Genomic DNA, 20,427 nt, shown 5'->3' with positions numbered 1-20,427 from the left:
GGGAGTTATGCATTTTAAAATAGCTTTTAAAACTAAGTGTTAAAATAATCTCAAAGCATTTTATTGGATTATAAGCAATAACTCCCAAATAGAGTCAATCTAAATTATTAAAAATAATAGCTTTCTTCTGCTTTTCTACTTAAAACAGTGTGGTGTTAGAGAGTGGAAATGTAGTATCAAGTCTGAAGATGGTAACTTTTGAAAACAGAGGTGCTCCATCTATAGAAAATTTTTTCATTTGAGTCTGAATTATTTTATGGATGCTGAAAGTTTTCAAAAGAATATGTTAATGGCTTAAAATTAGGACTTTAACAATGTAATAACATACCATGAGTAATCATTTTTTATTCTTGTAAATAAATCATCTCGTAATTCATGAAAGTAACAGATATTGAAATGGCAACTATGGAAATAATTTAAATTCCTTAAATTATATACATATATTAGCAAAGTGACTCAAGCTTGGATTACTGGGCCACAAATGTAATTGATAAACTATATCCATGTGGGAAGTTATTGCTTATTTGATATAAATTATTTTATTCCATGATATTTTTAAATAAGAGCCAAAAGAATTTATTAAAATTTGAATTCTACTGCTAACCATGTTTTTCTTTTTAGATACACCACTTTTATCAATTTAAATTAAATTTTAGGTAAAGAAAATATTGTAAAACTTAATTGAGGGTTTTAAATGACAGGAACAAATTATTTCTATGAATAATACACACTTGGTATGGAAAAAAAGAATAAGTAATCTTTTAGTTCATGTGTAAGCGAAGTGTGTTGTTAACAATAATGATTTGGGTGGTGGTTAATTTTTAATGTAGTTTCTCTATTTGTTTACATAAGTAAAAATTGCTTCATCTTATTTAAATTTCTTGGTCATGAAATTGTGTTTTTAATATGTTTATGTGATAGTTTAAAATAATTTGTCAAATTCACAGAGTTTCTACATGATTGGCATTAAAGTTTTCATTGCTAGTACTTAATGAGAGCTTTGGATTAAATGTGTCAGAAGTACCTTCTAATTAAACAATAAAATAGAAGAGTTGATTGTAGCTGAATGGATTTTGTTAAAATACTTAAGATTTTGTTTTCAAAGAGTTATATGAAGACTTACATAATTTAATAAGTGTAGTTCTAGTACAAGGAAGAAAGGAATACAGAATAGAAAAACTATTTTCTTACCCTATGTAAGGTTACAAATATTCTCACTGTCATATCTCATATTTGTTTTGCTTGTTGGAAATGTCTGTACCTCTTCCTCTAAACTGTTCTTGTATAGTGTCGCTTCAACAGAGAATGCATTTTTATTGCCAATATGTCACAAAATGTCATTACATTCATCTCAGTATCATAATACTTTGCTGAGTGAAGCATTAAAAAGAGAAGGAGATGGGAGCTTAGAATGCAGTGTAGACAGTATTCAGTGGTTTATATAGATTACCTGATGTAGTTACTCAACTGAAGAATATCTTCTTGGGGATCTTTTTATTCCCAAATTTTTAGGGCAATTTTTAAAAGTGATAGACTCTTCTTCTCTAGTTTTTAGAGAAGAAGCCACTGAGAATTTAATTAAAACAGTAAATTCTCAGTGGCTTTCTATTAATTCATTCATTTGCTCATTCATTTCAAAAATATTATTGAGTACCTATTTCAAAAAGGCATTTTGCAAGATGCTTATGATAAGAGAAATGAAAAGAGCTTTCATATTTCTGGTCTCCATTGCCTACGTAGATGGTAGTGACGTTAATCAAGGTAGGGGATGCAAGAAGGGGAAAAAGATCTTTTAACAATACTTTTATTTGACCTCTTACTCTATTTATAACAGTTTGCTTGAGAGCCAAAAAAGTATAATATATTAAACTTGTTAAGTTAGCTTGGAAGGTCTAAAATTACATCTTTCTTGAGTTTATTTCATAAAACTTTAATTATCAAAATATTTATGGATTTTCTCTCTTCATTACTTGTAAATTTCTGTAGTTTTGAAAGAGCCTGAAACTCCAAAATGAAAATCTGTATGTAACCAGCAAAAGAGTCTGGCTGCTCACCACTTTTAGAAAGAAGCCAAAATAATAATATATGTGATAAAAAAGAGAGCAAGACTGTTTATTTGTGCCAGCAAGGGGAAGAGCAGAAAACAGTTCCATTCTTCAATTTGTAGAGGGAATGCAGAGGTTTTTAGAGAAAGGGTCGGGGGGTGGTGCTAGGAGGTGCCAGGTGGTGTGACTTGCTCAGATGGTTCATCTTGAGTTATTGTTCCCTCTGGTGAAAGGGCTGGCACCATCATGGGTCCTACCAGGTTATAAATTAATTATAATCAATTTTATTTTTATTTTTTGTTGCTGTTATTGAGACAGAGTTTTGCTCATCACCCAGGCTGGAGTGCAGTGGCATGATCTTGGCTCACTGCAACCTCGGCTTCCTGGGTTCAAGCAATTCTCCGGCCTCAGCCTCCCGAGTAGCTGGGATTACAGGCATGAACCACCACGCTCGGCTAATTTTTTGTATTTAGTAGAGAGAGGGTTTCACTATATTGGCCAGGCTGGTCTCGAACTCCTGGCTTCAGGTGATCCACCTGCCTCAACCTCCCAAAGTGCTGAGATCACAAGCGTGAGTCACAGTGCCCAGCCAATCATAGCCAATCTTGTAGTCAATCTTCAGCTGGGAGTTGGTTCCCGCACTGAAGTAGTCTTTTGTTGGAGAGATAATTCGGCAGTGTCTGGTCATATCAAGATCTGACCCTTGAAGCTTCTAAGGAAATATATGACTATATAAATGAGTATGATGTGTGCTTAAAAAGTATCTAGGTAAATAAATGTGCATAAGTCATGGGAGCATAAAGTGGAAAAGGGAATGGAAAGAAAACATTTTGGGGTTATAAGGTTTATCTGAGAGCTACATCTTGAAACTGGGTTGGGGGCAGGTGGAAAGGGGAAAGGAAAAAAAAAAAGCTTGAAAATGCAGTTTGAGGCTAAGCTGCTAAGCTGTTCAGTTACACATATATTAAAGTAAAATATTTTACCTGACCCTATTCCAAAAAATTAAAGACACACTAAGAAAAAAATTTTTCCCTGCAGATACTTTTAACTTGCTCTCCCATCTTACTTAATTTTCTTTGGTACTGTCAGATTCTAGATCTTAGGAAAAAGTTATTTCATCTCTTCAGGCTTAGACATTTTTTCTTTCAACTTTAGCAAGACATATAATATTTACAATTACAATAGTACACAATTTAGTGAAATTGTTTAAATGTAGTAGTAATGCTCATGGTGTACAGTAGATTTGCATTAAACTAAACACATCTCCCTTCTATTTCACTTGGTTGCTAGAGTTGTAAGTAAGGGACACATCACACTAGAATAACTGAACTTGATCATAGCATAAAATGTGCCTCCACAATGTCTTGTGCATATAAAACTGTAAAATAATTTATTTTTCTTTCAATTTGTGATATACCTTAACGTATAGGTGGTGCTTAATCCCTCTGACTCTCTCATCAATCAAAGAATATGGATCAAGGGCACTATGAGGCCACAGTACTGGAAGATAGACACTTTAGATACAAGTGAAGACTAAATCTTCCTATATTCACATAACGGGACCAATTTTAATCCCCTCTTTTAAACGTTGATTTATATCTGATAAAGGAAGAAGGAGAAAAAAGAAAGATAAGGAGAAAGAGATGGAGGCAGAGGAGGAAGATGTGGAAGAAAAAGGGGAGGAGGAGGAGAAGAAGAAAAAGAAAAAGAAGAAAGCACTTGTAATGTGCTAAGTAATTTTCAGACATCATTAAATTATATTTAATCCTCATTAGAAAATGATATTATTGTAACTTAAAATGATAATTAGTGTTGTGATATTCACTATATGCTAGAAATGTTGTAAGGAACGTACTTGTGTTAATTGAATGTAACTTTGCAATAACAATGAAGTAGATACTATTGTTATTCTCAATGCTGTAGTCATCATAATGCTATATTGCACAGTATTCATTAAAAGTGTAGAATCTGAGCTTCCTCCGTAGGACAAGAGAAATAAGTAGGCATTCCCAGGTATGACTTTTCTTTCTGTTATGTAATCTTACCTTTCTTATTGTCTCCATCTTTGCAGAGTGTCACTGCTCATTTATTCCCCAGAATGTAAAAACCCAAAGACTGTGTGACTTCATCAGACTTATGGAATAGTTGAGCTACCAAAAGAGAAATAAAACATGGAATGGCAATGTTTTATGCTAATGAACATAATGTTTGTATTAGTGGCTATTAATATGACCTTCTTGGGGAAGAACTGAGAGGGAAAAAAGTAGGCCTTTAAAGTGGATGCACTTATGTATACATTAATTCCTAGCCATTTGTAATGTCTTTAGCTATGCCACCTATGGAAATACTGCCTCCTTCTTCAAAATTCCTTAGCATTGAATCTTTACCTGTCTTTAAAGAAACTCTTAGCATTGTTGCTGTTCAAGCTCACCCTTAGGCATGAATGTATATGCTGCAGTTTATTCTAAATTATTCAACTTAAGCCCTTCAAGGCTAGCTCTCTGATTTTTCTCTGCCAAAAATGTAGATATGCGGGCTCATTCTTTTTTACTGTAAGTTAACTGGGACTTAACACAAAGCAAGTAAACATATGTGCATGTGTACACACATTTCTAAAGGAAAAACGTAATTCTCAGGAAGAGGACTATGACAACTCATATTAAAAAAATTCTTTCTATATTGTACAAGGTGTGTAGCATCATCTTTTGATATTCTTAATATACACATACATAATGAAGTGATTACTACAATCAGGCAAATTAATACATTAATCATCTCGTATAGTTACCTTTTTTACAGTAAAAGTACCTAAAATCTACTCTGTTACCAAATTACCAGCACACAGTAGTATATATTAACTATGATCCTCATATTGTACAATAGGTCTCTAGACATGTTCGCCACCGTAACTGCAACTTTATACCTTTTTATCTGCGTCTTCCTATTTCCCTCTGACTTTCACCACCATCCAACCACTATTTTACTCTCTGCTTCTATGTATTCAATCTTTCTCTCTCTCTTTTTTTTTAATTCCATATGTAAGCGAGATCATGTAGCATTTTTTTCTTTCATTCTTGCCTTTGTGTCTGGCTTATTTCACTTATAAAAATGTCTTCTAGGTCCGTACATGCTATAAAAAATGGCAGAATTTCCTTCTTTTAAGGCAGAATAAGATTCTATTATTTATATAACCTTTTCTTTATCCATTTATTCCTTAATGGGCACTTAGTTTGTTTCCTTATCTCGGCTCTTGCGAATAATGTTGCAATGAACATGGGCGTTCAGATGTCTTTACGAGGTGCTGATTTAATATCTTTTTGTATATATTCAGCAGATGGATTGCTGGGTCACATGGTAGTTCTACTTTAAATTTATTTACAGACCTCCATACTGTATTCCATTGTGGCTGCACCAATGTACATTCTCACCAATGGTGTATAGGGTTCCCTTTTATCTACACCTTCACCATCACTTGTTATATTTTGTATTTAAAAAAAAAAAAAAAACCATAAAGGAAAGTATTTTCTTTTTTTTTTTTTTTTTTTTTTTTTTCTTTTTTCTTTTCACAGATATTTATTGTGAATTCCAGTATTGCAACTATTGCCAGTCTGTGGCTTATCTTTTTCTTTTTTTTTTTTTTTTTTTTTTTTTTTTTTTTTTTTTATTATACTTTAAGTTCTAGGGTACATGTGCATAACGTGCAGGTTTGTTACATATGTATACTTATGCCATGTTGGTGTGCTGCACCCATCAACTCGTCAGCACCCATCAATTCATCATTTATATCTTGTATAACTCCCCAATGCAAGCCCTCCCTCCTCCCCCCTCCCCCCTCCCCATGATAGGCCCCAGTGCGTGATGTTCCCCTTCCCGAGTCCAAGTGATCTCATTGTTCAGTTCCCACCTATGAGTGAGAACATGCGGTGTTTGGTTTTCTGTTCTTGTGATAGTTTGCTAAGAATGATGGTTTCCAGCTGCATCCATGTCCCTACAAAGGACACAAACTCATCCTTTTTTATGGCTGCATAGTATTCCATGGTGTATATGTGCCACATTTTCTTAATCCAGTCTGTCACAGATGGACATTTGGGTTGATTCCAAGTCTTTGCTATTGTGAATAGTGCCGCAATAAACATACGTGTACATGTGTCTTTGTAGTAGAATAATTTATAATCCTTTGGGTATATACCCAGTAGTGGGATGGCTGGGTCATAAGGTACATCTAGTTCTAGATCCTTGAGGAATTGCCATACTGTTTTCCATAATGGTTGAACTAGTTTACAATCCCACCAACAGTGTAAAAGTGTTCCTATTTCTCCACATCCTCTCCAACACCTGTTGTTTCCTGACTTCTTAATGATTGCCATTCTAACTGGTGTGAGATGGTATCTCATTGTGGTTTTGATTTGCATTTCTCTGATGGCGAGTGATGATGAGCATTTTTTCATGTGTCTGTTGGCTGTATGAATATCTTCTTTTGAGAAATGTCTGTTCATATCCTTTCCCCACTTTTTGATGGGGTTGTTTGTTTTTTTCTCGTATATTTGTTTGAGTTCTTTGTAGATTCTGGATATTAGCCCTTTGTCAGATGAGTAGGTTGCAAAAATTTTCTCCCATTCTGTAGGTTGCCTGTTCACTCTGATGGTAGTTTCTTTTGCTGTGCAAAAGCTCTTTAGTTTAATGAGATCCCATTTGTCAATGTTTGCTTTTGCTGCCGTTGCTTTTGGTGTTTTAGACATGAAGTCCTTGCCCATGCCTATGTCCTGAATGGTACTACCTAGATTTTCTTCTAGGGTTTTTATGGTATTAGGTCTAACATTTAAGTCTCTAATCCATCTTGAATTAATCTTCGTATAAGGGGTAAGGAAAGGATCCAGTTTCAGCTTTCTACTTATGGCTAGCCAATTTTCCCAGCACCATTTATTAAATAGGGAATCCTTTCCCCATTTCTTGTTTCTCTCAGGTTTGTCAAAGATCAGATGGCTGTAGATGTGTGGTATTATTTCTGAGGACTCTGTTCTGTTCCATTGATCTATATCTCTGTTTTGGTACCAGTACCATGCTGTTTTGGTGACTGTAGCCTTGTAGTATAGTTTGAAGTCAGGTAGCGTGACGCCTCCAGCTTTGTCCTTTTGACTTAGGATTGTCTTGGCAATGCGGGCCCTTTTTTGGTTCCATATGAACTTTAAAGCAGTTTTTTCCAATTCTGTGAAGAAACTCATTGGTAGCTTGATGGGGATGGCATTGAATCTATAAATAACCTTGGGGAGTATGGCCATTTTCACGATATTGATTCTTCCTATCCATGAGCATGGTATGTTCTTCCATTTGTTTGTGTCCTCTTTTATTTCACTGAGCAGTGGTTTGTAGTTCTCCTTGAAGAGGTCCTTTACATCCCTTGTAAGCTGGATTCCTAGGTATTTTATTCTCTTTGAAGCAATTGTGAATGGAAGTTCATTCCTGATTTGGCTCTCTGCTTGTCTGTTACTGGTGTATAAGAATGCTTGTGATTTTTGCACATTAATTTTGTATCCTGAGACTTTGCTGAAGTTGCTTATCAGCTTAAGGAGATTTTGGGCTGAGACGATGGGGTTTTCTAAATATACAATCATGTCATCTGCAAACAGGGACAATTTGACTTCTTCCTTTCCTAACTGAATACCCTTGATTTCTTTCTCTTGCCTGATTGCCCTAGCCAGAACTTCCAACACTATGTTGAATAGGAGTGGTGAGAGAGGGCATCCCTGTCTTGTGCCAGTTTTCAAAGGGAATTTTTCCAGTTTTTGCCCATTCAGTATGATATTAGCTGTGGGTTTGTCATAAATAGCTCTTATTATTTTGAGGTACGTTCCATCAATACCGAATTTATTGAGCGTTTTTAGCATGAAGGGCTGTTGAATTTTGTCAAAAGCCTTTTCTGCATCTATTGAGACAATCATGTGGTTCTTGTCTTTGGTTCTGTTTATATGCTGGATTACGTTTATTGATTTGCGAATGTTGAACCAGCCTTGCATCCCAGGGATGAAGCCCACTTGATCATGGTGGATAAGCTTTTTGATGTGCTGCTGAATCCGGTTTGCCAGTATTTTATTGAGAATTTTTGCATCAATGTTCATCAGGGATATTGGTCTAAAATTCTCTTTTTTTGATGTGTCTCTGCCAGGCTTTGGTATCAGGATGATGTTGGCCTCATAAAATGAGTTAGGGAGGATTCCCTCTTTTTCTATTGATTGGAATAGTTTCAGAAGGAATGGTCCCAGCTCCTCCTTGTACCTCTGGTAGAATTCAGCTGTGAATCCATCTGGTCCTGGACTTTTTTTGGTGGGTAGGCTATTAATTGTTGCCTCAATTTCAGAGCCTGCTATTGGTCTATTCAGGGATTCAACTTCTTCCTGGTTTAGCCTTGGGAGAGTGTAAGTGTCCAGGAATTTATCCATTTCTTCTAGATTTTCTAGTTGATTTGCATAGAGGCGTTTATAGTATTCTCTGATGGTAGTTTGTATTTCTGTGGGGTCAGTGGTGATATCCCCTTTATCATTTTTTATTGCATCTATTTGATTCCTCTCTCTTTTCTTCTTTATTAGCCTTGCTAGCGGTCTGTCAATTTTGTTGATCTTTTCAAAAAACCAACTCCTGGATTCATTGATTTTTTGGAGGGTTTTTTGTGTCTCTATCTCCTTCAGTTCGGCTCTGATCTTAGTTATTTCTTGCCTTCTGCTAGCTTTTGAATGTGTTTGCTCTTGCCTCTCTAGTTCTTTTAATTGTGATGTTAGAGTGTCAATTTTAGATCTTTCCTGCTTTCTCTTGTGGGCATTTAGTGCTATAAATTTCCCTCTACACACTGCTTTAAATGTGTCCCAGAGATTCTGGTATGTTGTATCTTTGTTCTCATTGGTTTCAAAGAACATCTTTATTTCCGCTTTCATTTCGTTATGTACCCAGTAGTCATTCAGGAGCAGGTTGTTCAGTTAAGGAAAGTATTTTCTAACTGCAATGCAGTGTGCCCAGTTTCTCCTGCCCACTACTGAGATAAAATTTTATGTTTTATAATAGTAACAACTATTATTGGCAATGGAAGCTTATTTCTGTTCATCTTTCTTTGTTTACATTGAGAGTTTTGGGGACACTAGAATATATCAAAAATCAAAACACTAGAGATATCTACCCTTTGATAATAACCCCTTAGTTATACAAATATTTTAAATTATTTCTTAACTTTTTGGGCCAGTTCGATTTCTCTGAAAAAGACTCCTGTGGTAAACTTCGTTTGTGGGAATTAAACATGTGAATATCCGGTATATTTTCATTCAAGAAGCCCACAGGTAATATGGGAGAATTTTATTTTACATACGTAATTTTACAAGGCATGCATCCTATAGAGCTATTTGTGTTGTTGTTGACTGATTCATTAATTCATTGGAATGCTGGTTAAAGTAGATGGTCTAATTTAGTGATGCTAAGCTAATTCTGACAAGGAGAGAAATTCTGCCTTACCTTTCTTTGAATGCTTCAAAATAGCTGGCATGTTGCTTTCCATATAGTAGAATTTTAATGACTACTTATTCATTAAAGGATGCCCCATTGCCAGAATTTGCTCTCTGAGGTGTCAATGTGAGTTGTTGATGACTGTGAGGATAATGAAGAGATTGTAGGTAGGGATGCTTAGAGGCAGCTCTTACTCTCTTGCGATAATTCAGACAATAAACTACTTAGCCCTGTGTTAAGTGAGGCAATGTCAACAAGAGTGAGAAGAAATGAGGGAAAGAAGCAAGGAGATAGAATTTAGTGTACTCATTAACTGAGTGGATTCAGGCCCAAAGAAAGAAAAGAGACCACAAGCAATACTAAAGTTTTAAAAATGAGTGCTGTAAGGTGGTGATGCCTGTAATCAGAATGGAGTATGTGAGAAGGTTTAAGAATTGGGGAAGATGAAGCACATCAAGTGTAGGGTATGCTGAGTTTAAAGTGTCAACTATCACCCACATAGAAATGCCTGGCATATAAAAGTGCTCACTAGACCAGGCACGGTGGCTATAATTCCAACACTTTGGGAGCCGAGGCGGGTGGATCACTTGAGGCCAGGAGTTCAAGACCAGCCTGACCAACATGGCAAAACCCCATCTCTATTAAAAATTTTAAAAAAATTATCTGGGTGTGGTGGTGTGAGCCTGTAATCCCAGCTACTCAGGAGGCTGAGGCAGGAGAATCTCTTGAACCCAAGAAGTGGAGGCTGCATTGAGCTGAGATTGCACCACCGCATTCCATTCTGGGTGACAGAATGAGTCTCTGTCTCAAAAACAAAACAAAACAAAACAAGTGCTCACCTGAATTTGTTCGAATAGGTGATAATAGCACATAGAGTTGGATTCAGTCCTTGTATCATTCACTTATTGGCAGCGTGACTTCAAGCAAAGCAATTGTGTTATTGGCCATATGTTTTTGTGTTAAAAAGGCAGTATTGAAGTGCATGAGTTCTAAGCACCTTTCAGCCTTAATATTTGCTTTTCTATATGACCTTCACAGCAAATTGATAGTGCACAAATAATTTACGATATGCAACTTCAGAAGAGAGGATTTTAAAATTTCACCTTGGTTTAAATAACACAAGTCCCAGTTCTATATCCAAAACTCTTGGGGCTAGATGTGTTAATAATTCTAAATTTGTCAAGTTTTATAAGGTTAATTTGATGCATATATTGTGTATTGTGTAATTCTCACAGTAGGATCAGCACTTCACATAGTAATCAAATCTTAATATATATGCAGCAAAATGTATGCATAACACTCTAAGCTAGATAAACACTATAAATAGCAATACATTTATTTGGGAAAGGTAGGTTATGTTAAAAAAATAGTTTTCCAAAAGATTTGTGATTTTGATGCTTTTTGGATTTCAGAGTGGTGGATGATAGATTGTGTACTTCTAGTGCAGATTCATGATACGTTTAATAAAACATTGTTTTTAAAGATCTTAGTTCTGTGGAAAATCTTAGCTAATTTTCTCAAATTTTACAGTTAAAATATGCTAGAGTTAGATATCAGTAAGAGAGAATATTTTCTGATCACCTATATAAGCATGCATTAGCAAAATGCAGAATGGAAGTTATCAAAGTATCTTATAATCCACATACAATGACTTTTAAAATGAATATTACGTTGGTGCAAAACTAATTGCATTTTGCCATTCTTCTGGTTAAAACCGCAACAATTTTTGGACCAATCTAATAATATAAATTATGAAAGTAATAATGAAATCATAGTGTAAATATTAGCTGTGGAATACATATCTGGTTAAGATATGAATATCAATAATACTATGACATTTGAACACATGAATAGATTTTAAAATCTACACTCATTTTAGACACAGAAATTCCCAAACCACAGTTTTCCTCTCTTACTTAAAGTGCTCTATTCCTGAACTTCCTTGTTTACCATTCAGCTGCTACTATCCCCTTGTACATTATTAATCAATTATTTCCTATCAGGACAAATACCTGTATATGAGGACCTTTTTATGTTACCTAAAAAAAGGATACAGCCATGTTTAAGTATTCATTAACTTTGGGCATAATAGAGACCTGGCCATTGCTAATAAATACCGATTGTTACTGTAAATACATATGAAATGAAACAATTAAATATACAAAATTATTTAAAAACTGACCCTGCGGAGTACTGTGGAAATCACTGCAAACTCAGGAACAAATACCACTGGATCTAATTAATAATCCCCACAATGGTTTTTGGAGTTCACAACACACAAAAATACTAATAATTTTTTCATTTGAGCAATCCAATTTTCTCTTTATTTTGCCACAATTTATGTGGAAGTAAGTTAGATGTAAATAAACAATTATTTCTCCAGTTATTGCACATTGATGATGTATAAAACTAACTTGTCCTCCAAAGAGTAACAGTATCAGAATGTAAAATCTAGTTGAAGATGTTACAGATGATTTTATTATTGTTCTGGGTATAAATCAGAGTAAGAATAATTTTTAAATATATGAAGTCTTATTACAATGATAAATTTAAAAGTACTGATTACAAAATAAATAGATCTAAGTGAACAAATAAAAAAAGTTTGCTGCCAAAGAATATCTTAATTTACAGAACTTAAAAATATACACTTTAGCTCTGGAGTATTTTAGTTTAAAAAAAAAACTTAACGAGGCAAATTATTAGTGTTTTTTTTTTTTTTTTTTGTAAAAGACTCTTTAAGTCACAAAAAAACAAGCTTAAAAACTTAAATGACTTTCTGAGAAATGCAATGTATATTTACCTGAACATGATTAGAAACCAAGATATTATTTTGACATATATGTGTTCTTAAAGCTAATTTAAGCACATTTATCTTCCAATGAGTAAAATCATAAGAAAAAAAAGTATTTATTCAAACAGGAAAGCCAGAAATTGAGGGCCATAACTTATTAACTGTCCTAGATGTCATCAAAAAAGCTGTCAGAAAACTCTACTCATCTAAGATACAATATTTTCTTCAGTAAATGTTTTGGTTGTGTAGCCAGTTTTTTTTAGATTCAGGGTTTTTATACCGTAAAACAATTGTTGTATTTTAAAAATATTCTTGGAATTATTTTTGCATATCTGAGATAGTGTAGTTTTGACTGAAGGAAGAAACCCACTAAAAGTTTCTTAGAATGCTTTCAACTCTGGAGGATTACAATTCCATTTAGCCTTCAGGTATTTACTCCTCAGTATGATATGAAAGCTACATCTAAAAATCTAAGTAAGTAAATCAGAATAAATATATTCAGGAGTCAAGAAGCTTTTATTTTCAATGGTATAACCTGACAGTCTTTTATTTAGCATCTGAATAGCACCTGGCATAATACATAGAATAGCATAGACATCAATGAAGTCTGATTGCATGCAGAAAATATACTTGGTCTCAATCAGAGTTTAAATGTTAATCTTCAAAATGTAATGAGTTTCACAATTGATTCATCATGAAATTGTCCAGAAACAATAAGTGTATAGAAAATGTGCCATATACTGTCCCTCAAACAAGAGAGTTAAAATATGTTTCATGCAAGTTGATTCTTTTCCTTTAAATTCAGAGATTTTTTTGTAAGATAACATCTCTTCTGAAGACAGATTGATAATAACTTATGACTTTGAGGTCTTAGGCCAGTCTATGATATTATTGTCAGTTCAAAGAAAATTGTCTTTTGAATGACGTGCAATCTAACCTTCAACACTAATCATTTAGTAGGCTTAGCTAGTGTAGACTTCAGATATTAAGAATACCCAGATTATAGATGCTATTCTTTTAACTCCTTCTTCTTGAAAAATCAAATCTACACTTTAAGATTCATATTGAAACTCTATTAAAAAAAGGAAGGGTGAGTCAATGAACTTCCATGTTTCTGTATAGAATTTATACCCCAAATACAGCAAGAATAAAACTTAGAAAAATATTGTGAATGTTTTATGGTCATCCAAAATCTATTTAATATAGTAAAAAAAATAGCCTAAGTTTTTACAAGGTGAAAACATTGTCATTCATACAGCAAAAATACATTTTTGTGTTTTAGTCAGTGTTTAAGAAAACCTTGCAAAATTGAAGATGTATAACCTTCCATCTAGACACTTGATTTAAAAATAATATTAAAGTATCACTTCACAGAACAAGTTTTCTCACTTGCATATGCATGTGATGATGGCAGATGGAGAAATGTCTAATGAAACTACTGATTAAAGACCAACTTCAAGGATATTTGAAAGAAAGATACTTTAAAATATATAGATCTTAATTATTTTAATGTCTACTTCCAAAAGAAATCCAAAAGTCTCTGTCTTCTCATGTTTTCCTTGAAGAGAAAGTTCTATTTTAATAGGAAATATGCATAAATCCTTTTAATGATTAGTATAATTTTCTTCACAAATGGAATGATAGAATTCTGACTAGTATTATATTTGCTTTACATTTCTTTTTAACACCTGTTTAGCCACAAATATTGGCAAACAAAGACATTCATATTAACTAAAATATCTCATCTACAACTTCACATATTTTTTAGATGAAAATTCATCTAGGCCGGGCACGGTGGCTCAAGCCTGTAATCCCAGCACTTTGGGAGGCCGAGACGGGCGGATCACAAGGTCAGGAGATCGAGACCATCCTGGCTAACACGGTGAAACCCCGTCTCTATTAAAAAAAAAAATACAAAAAAACTAGCTGGGCAAGGTGGTGGGCGCCTGTAGTCCCAGCTACTCGGGAGGCTGAGGCAGGAGAATGGCGTAAACTCGGGAAGTGGAGCTTGCAGTGAGCTGAGATCCAGCCACTGCACTCCAGCCTGGGCGACAGAGCGAGACTCCGTCTCCAAAAAAAAAAAAAAAAAAAAAAAAATTCATCTGAAGGGTTTGCTTCCTTATTTTAAAAAGTATTAACATTTCCCTGTTAGCTTATTTCTTTATATTTTACTTGATTGCTTTATTTTCAAGAAAGTGTCATACTATAAAGAGCACAATTACCTTCAATAAAGAATAAAACAGCATGAGGATAAATTGCAACTATATCAATAGTAATTGGTAACTAGTATAGAAATATGATTCTTGCCCAGGGCAATAGTTAAGGCTGAATTGAATCGATAGGAAGAAAATCCAAAGCAAGGAAAGCAAATCTGAATTCTAGTTAAATATTGTTGGGAAACAGAATTGAAAACAAAATTTTATCCCGGTTCAGAAATCCTCTGCAGAAAGGTAATAGAGAAAGAAAACCTTTTTATCATTGTATATGTAAACATTACACTAGAATGTAATGAGCATCACAGGCAATCTGCTAGGAGATTATAAAAACAGAAATCTCACTCTTTATTAATAGATATACAAGAAGATACAATCCATTACCTATATGTTTTCAAGATACACAATAACTAGCTCTCAAGTAAGAGGACTTGAAAACATCATTTGTCATACATAACCCGTCTTAACTTTACCTGGTAATTAAAATGACTACCTGTGTTAGCTAAATAGCTTTATCTGAAAACACACACACACACACACACACACACACACACCATTTTCTTATGACAGTAGGTAGTTTTGCAATTGGGGCAAGGTGATCACCATGGATGTCAGGTTCCTATCAATCTGCAGAAACTGGCAGAAAGGGGTGCTATCTTCCTGGATGATTGTATGTTAAAGAGATTGCTCCCAGGCTGTTGAGAAAGACATTATTGGGTCATAAAAGGCCAAAAAGGTCTATGTAGTCTTCAAAAGGATTTATATGCATTTCAAAGAGCTGAGAAAATATACATTTTTTTCAAGCTAAGATGCTCTGAAAAAACAAAGAAGAGATGAAAATCTTTCATTTCCAACAGGAAAAATTAAACCTCTTATTTTTAGTTTGTATCTGTCCTAACAATACAAACTACTAAGATTTATTGAAAATAAATCATTAAAAGAGAAGTACTGATTTTTTAAAAAAAATATTAAAATCAAACTTAAAAAGCAAGTTTACTATGTCCCTTAATTCTTAAATATACGTAAATTTGAAACTGTATTCATTATTTCCACAAGAGATGCTGTAACCGCCCAAGGGGTTCACCTTGCCGCTGCCTAGAAAAAGCGGATTCATCAAGACAGGAGAATGGCAATGGCGAAAGAGTAACTCGCGCGGAGTCTGCTGTGCCGGAGACTGAGAGTTTTATTATTTACTCCAATCAGTCTCCCGGAGCATTTGGGGACCAGAGTTTTTAAGGATAATTTGGCGGATGTGGGCTCAGAAAGTGGGCAGTGCTGATTGGTGGGGTTGAAGATGAAATCACAGAGGGTGGAAGTGAGTTCTTGATGAGCTCTGGGTGGGATCGCGGAACTAGATGAGCCAGATTATCAGTCTGAGTGGTGTCATCTGCTGCATCGGAATGCAGGGTCTGCAAAATATCTCAGGCCCTGATCTTAGGTTTTACAATAGTGATGTTACTCCTAGGAGGAATTTGGGGAGGTCTAGACTCTTGCAGCCAGAGGCTGCATGGCCCCTAAACCGTGAGATATCCAGTCTTGTAGCTAACTTGTTAATCCTATTAAAGGCAGACTGGTCCCCAGGCAAAAAGGGGTTTTTCAGGAAAGAGCTATTATCCATTTTGTTTCAGAGTTTAAACTATAAACGAAATTCCTTCCCAAGGCCAATTCGGCCTACACCCAGGAATGAAGAGAAAGTTCAGAGGTTAAATGGAAACTGAAAAAACAGTTAGGTCTGACCTCTTTCACCGACATCATTTCCTCAGTTATAATTTTGCAAATGTGGTTTCAATGATATTCTTAATTTAAACACTGTCAAAGTTACTCTGTTACAGATCCAAAGATCCTTTGCAGTTTATAAAATTTCCTTTACCATATTCAAGAAGACTTATGCTAAGGAATTATGGGGGAAAAAAAGAAGCCATCCCTTGTAATTATTGCTTTCTGAGATTTGAACTGATTAGTAGTTCATTTAGGGAGAAATCTAATCAAGTCTTAGAGATTCTGAACTGAATAGGATCCCCAGGATTTATCTTTTTTTATGTACCTTGCTGATCAAAATGAGATGAGACCTTCAGTTGCTAATGAAAACTGAAGAAATATTAGATATCTATGAGTTAGTTTCATTCTTCTTACAAATAAAATGGTAGCACAGATTATTTAATGAAGTTTCATAGATGAAACTATGACTAGTACCTACATTTCTTAACTGAACAATGTTTCCTCATTATACCACATTGCCCCTTCATAGACTCTCATTCCTGATAATACAGTAGTCATCCCCATTATCAAGTGATAGGGTCCAAGGCCCCCTAGTGGATGCCTGCAACCCCCTGTAGTACCGAATCCTGTATATGTTTTTCCCTATACATACAAACCTATGACGAAGTTTAATTTATAAATTAGGCACAATAAGTGATTAACCACAATAATAATAAAATAGAACAATTAAAACAGTATAGTAAAATAAAAATTATGTGATATGGTCTCTCTCTCTGTCAAAATAATGTACTGTATTTACTCTTCTTCTTCCTGAATCTGTGTAACCATTCCTTACTTCTAATAACTAGGTTGGTGTCACTCATTTCAGGGAATTGTTTGCTGAAGTCTGTGTACATTCAGTGCTTTCTGGAAGAACACCTTGCCACCAATTGGAACACGTTGTCTGTTCATGTCTTTTCCCCACAAATTTAATGCCCATTCCATCTTCAATCACTTATCATGAACTTTGATTTAACAATTTCAGTTTGAAGTGTGACAGCAAAGCTAGCAAATTTTTGTTTTTCTTCACAATTTTATAGATAGAAGATTCTTACCAAGGTTCTTAGCAACCTGTGCACAGGATTTTTTTTTCTTCTTTCTTTCTTTATTAAGTCAAGAAATTTTGGATGGGCATGGTGGCTCAGACCTGTAATCTCAGCACTTTGGAAGGCCCAAGTGGACAGATCACCTGAGGTCAGGAGTGCAAGATGAACCTGGTCAACATGGTGAAACCCCATCTCTATAAAAAACAGAAATACAAAAATTAGCTGGGCATGGTGTTCCACATCTGTAATCCCAGTTACCTAGGAGGCTAGGCATGAGAATTGCTTGAACCCGGGAGGCAGAAGTTGTAGTGAGCCAAAATAGCACCACTGCACTCCAGCCTGGGCAATAGAGCAAGACTCCATCTCATAAAAAGAAAAAAAAAAAAGAAAAAACTTCAACTTTTTTACCTAAAGGAAGCACTTTAAATATTCTCTTCAGCACTCCAAATTGCCAGTATCATCACTCTTGCACTCTGGGGCCATTATTAAGTAAAATATAGGTTACTTGACACAAACACTGCAATGCCACCACAGTAGACTTAATCATCAAAAGGGCTACTAAGTGACAAATGAACTGGGAGCATGAACATGTGGCTACACTGGACAAAGGGTTGATTCGTACCCTGGGCAAGACAGAGTGGGACAGCACAAGATTTCATCACACTACTCAGAAAGGTGTGCAAAGTAAAATGCATGAATTCCTTATTTCTGGAACTTTTCATTTAATATTTTTGGACTGTAGCTTGCCATGTGTAACTGAAGTAGTAGGAAGCAAAACCACACATAAGGGGGAATTACTGTATATCTCTTAACTTCTCACATAACTCAAAATGGAATCACAAGTTTAAGGTTCAATACATTGAAATAATTCTGTAGAACTGAATAATATCTTAGTATATTCTGTGAAAATGTATTCAAGAGTTTTAACATATTTTCTGATTCTCAGAATTTTCCCATTAGTCAAAATTCTTAGAATTTCTCTCCAGAATTTATTATTCCTTTTTAGTTTTTACAATCTGCAATAAGTTCAGAAGCCATGGCCTTTGAAGTATATGCAGACTGCCTAGCATGCTTTAAGTTTTTAGGCATATTTAACATTATATGTTATTATATATGCAAGTGTATGATTACATAACATGTCACTAGAAACATCAAAGGTTATTTATTTGGAGAAGGGTGGAAGGATAAAAGAAACAGTGAAAACATACCAAAATAACTTTTCTCAATGCAACAGTATTCCTCTGGGTCTGTATTAATAGTGCAGCACCACTGGGCCATAGCTGGCTGCAGTGCTTAAGTGAGGGTATGATATGGATTTGCTAAAAGTACTTCAGTTTGAAATGGAGGTTCTGCAATTCCTAGTTATTGATGGTATAGTTTGTAACATTATTTTTATTCAACCCTGACCAATGGAAAATTAAAACAACTTTGATCACTTTGGAAATTCTAGGCTTGGCTTTTCATTTGTAACTATCAATTATTTAAAGAATAGTTTAAAAGGGCTCTTGGAGCTCTTTTTTGGGGGAAAATTACAGTAATTTAGGTAGCAAATGTGAATGATCTCAAGTTTTTAGTTCCATATGGAATAAAAATGCCTTATAAAACAGTCACATTGCCATCTACTGACAGCTTTTTATAAAAGAACCAACTTTTTCTCGTGAGCCCAACTGCCTGACTATGCACTTAAATGATCTATTACTTGACATGTGGCAGTATAAAAAAGGGGGAGCATAGTTATCCGTTACTCAATGCATCTACTTGAAATAATCTCACCATTCACAGCAACCATTTTAAGCTATTCAATGTTTCACTTTTGTATACTGCAATTAGATACATTTATTAATGGCATTATTGCTTAGTATTTCATAGCTGGTAAAACTGTTTTTAGGAAAGTGACTACAGAGGGTATGTTAATAAATCTGCCCTGCATGTACAGTACATAGGGACTTGCTAATAGGATTTTCATAATAACAGAATTTATCTCACAGCACATTATGTGAAAAATAGGATTTGTGTTAAGGACATGCATTATAACCTGAAACACAAAAGAACAATGGTACTTAAAGTACTTGTGGATCAAACCATTTTATTCACATCTTTTTTTTGGAAATTTTTTGCTCCTGCCAGAGTTGATATAAGAGACACATCTAGTGCTGTTATAAAAAGATCAAAAATTTACATCAGTACTTCCAATGAACTAGTAGCTCTAGAGGGCAGCATCCTGATAAACAGTAACTATGATCCTATGGATGGTAATAACCAAGTCTTCCCATAGTTAGCAGTAATTGTCTCACATATCAAATGCAATTCATTTCCCAATTTAATTCTGTAGAAGTGTGTTATTAATTTATCTTTCTTCCATGTTCTAAGACATGGAACTTACAATTAAAACTTAACTTTAAAGCACAGTATTATCTTTCCACAAAAGTCTTGAGTACTTATATCAGTTTTTCAGATAATCACATGCTGTGCATGTTTTACAACTTGAAAAAAAGAAAAAAGAACCTACACATGTTTTGGCCAGTCATACTAACAGCTTGCAAAATAATTAATACACAAAAGCTGAGCTATGACCCTTTTGTAACAATAAGTATGTAACTCAGTTGCCCATAATCTTCACAAACAGCAGACTTTTCTTTAACCTAAAATTGCTTAGAATAGCTTAAATATATTTAAAATTGATTCAGGAGATATATAGTTAGCATATTGTTTTACATGTTTTTACTTGAAATAAATCAATGAATGGAGAACATACATTATTGCAGAATTGAAAGTCATCCACTACTCAAGTAGGGCACACCATCATGTATTTTGTCATAACTGTCTCTACCTGGATATATTATGAAATAGAGTGAGTTAAAGGTTTCCTTGACTAAAGTGATCCAAGAAAGCAGAACATTCTGCTCTGAGAACTCCAGCTGAGTTTGAATAAGAAATCATTCAAGAATAGATGAAAGGCCTAGATTTTGCTGCCTTTCAACTGATTCTAAATTAATGTTAAAGATTTTTGCTACATTTCCTGACCTTGCAAAATAAGAGTATTTTCAAATGATAATTCGGTTATAGCCACTATTCAAAAAGTCAAGATA

Source organism: Rhinopithecus roxellana, chromosome 2, assembly GCF_007565055.1.
Source record: "Rhinopithecus roxellana isolate Shanxi Qingling chromosome 2, ASM756505v1, whole genome shotgun sequence".
NCBI classification, from domain to species: Eukaryota; Metazoa; Chordata; class Mammalia; order Primates; family Cercopithecidae; genus Rhinopithecus; species Rhinopithecus roxellana.
This window is presented reverse-complemented; position numbering follows the sequence as displayed.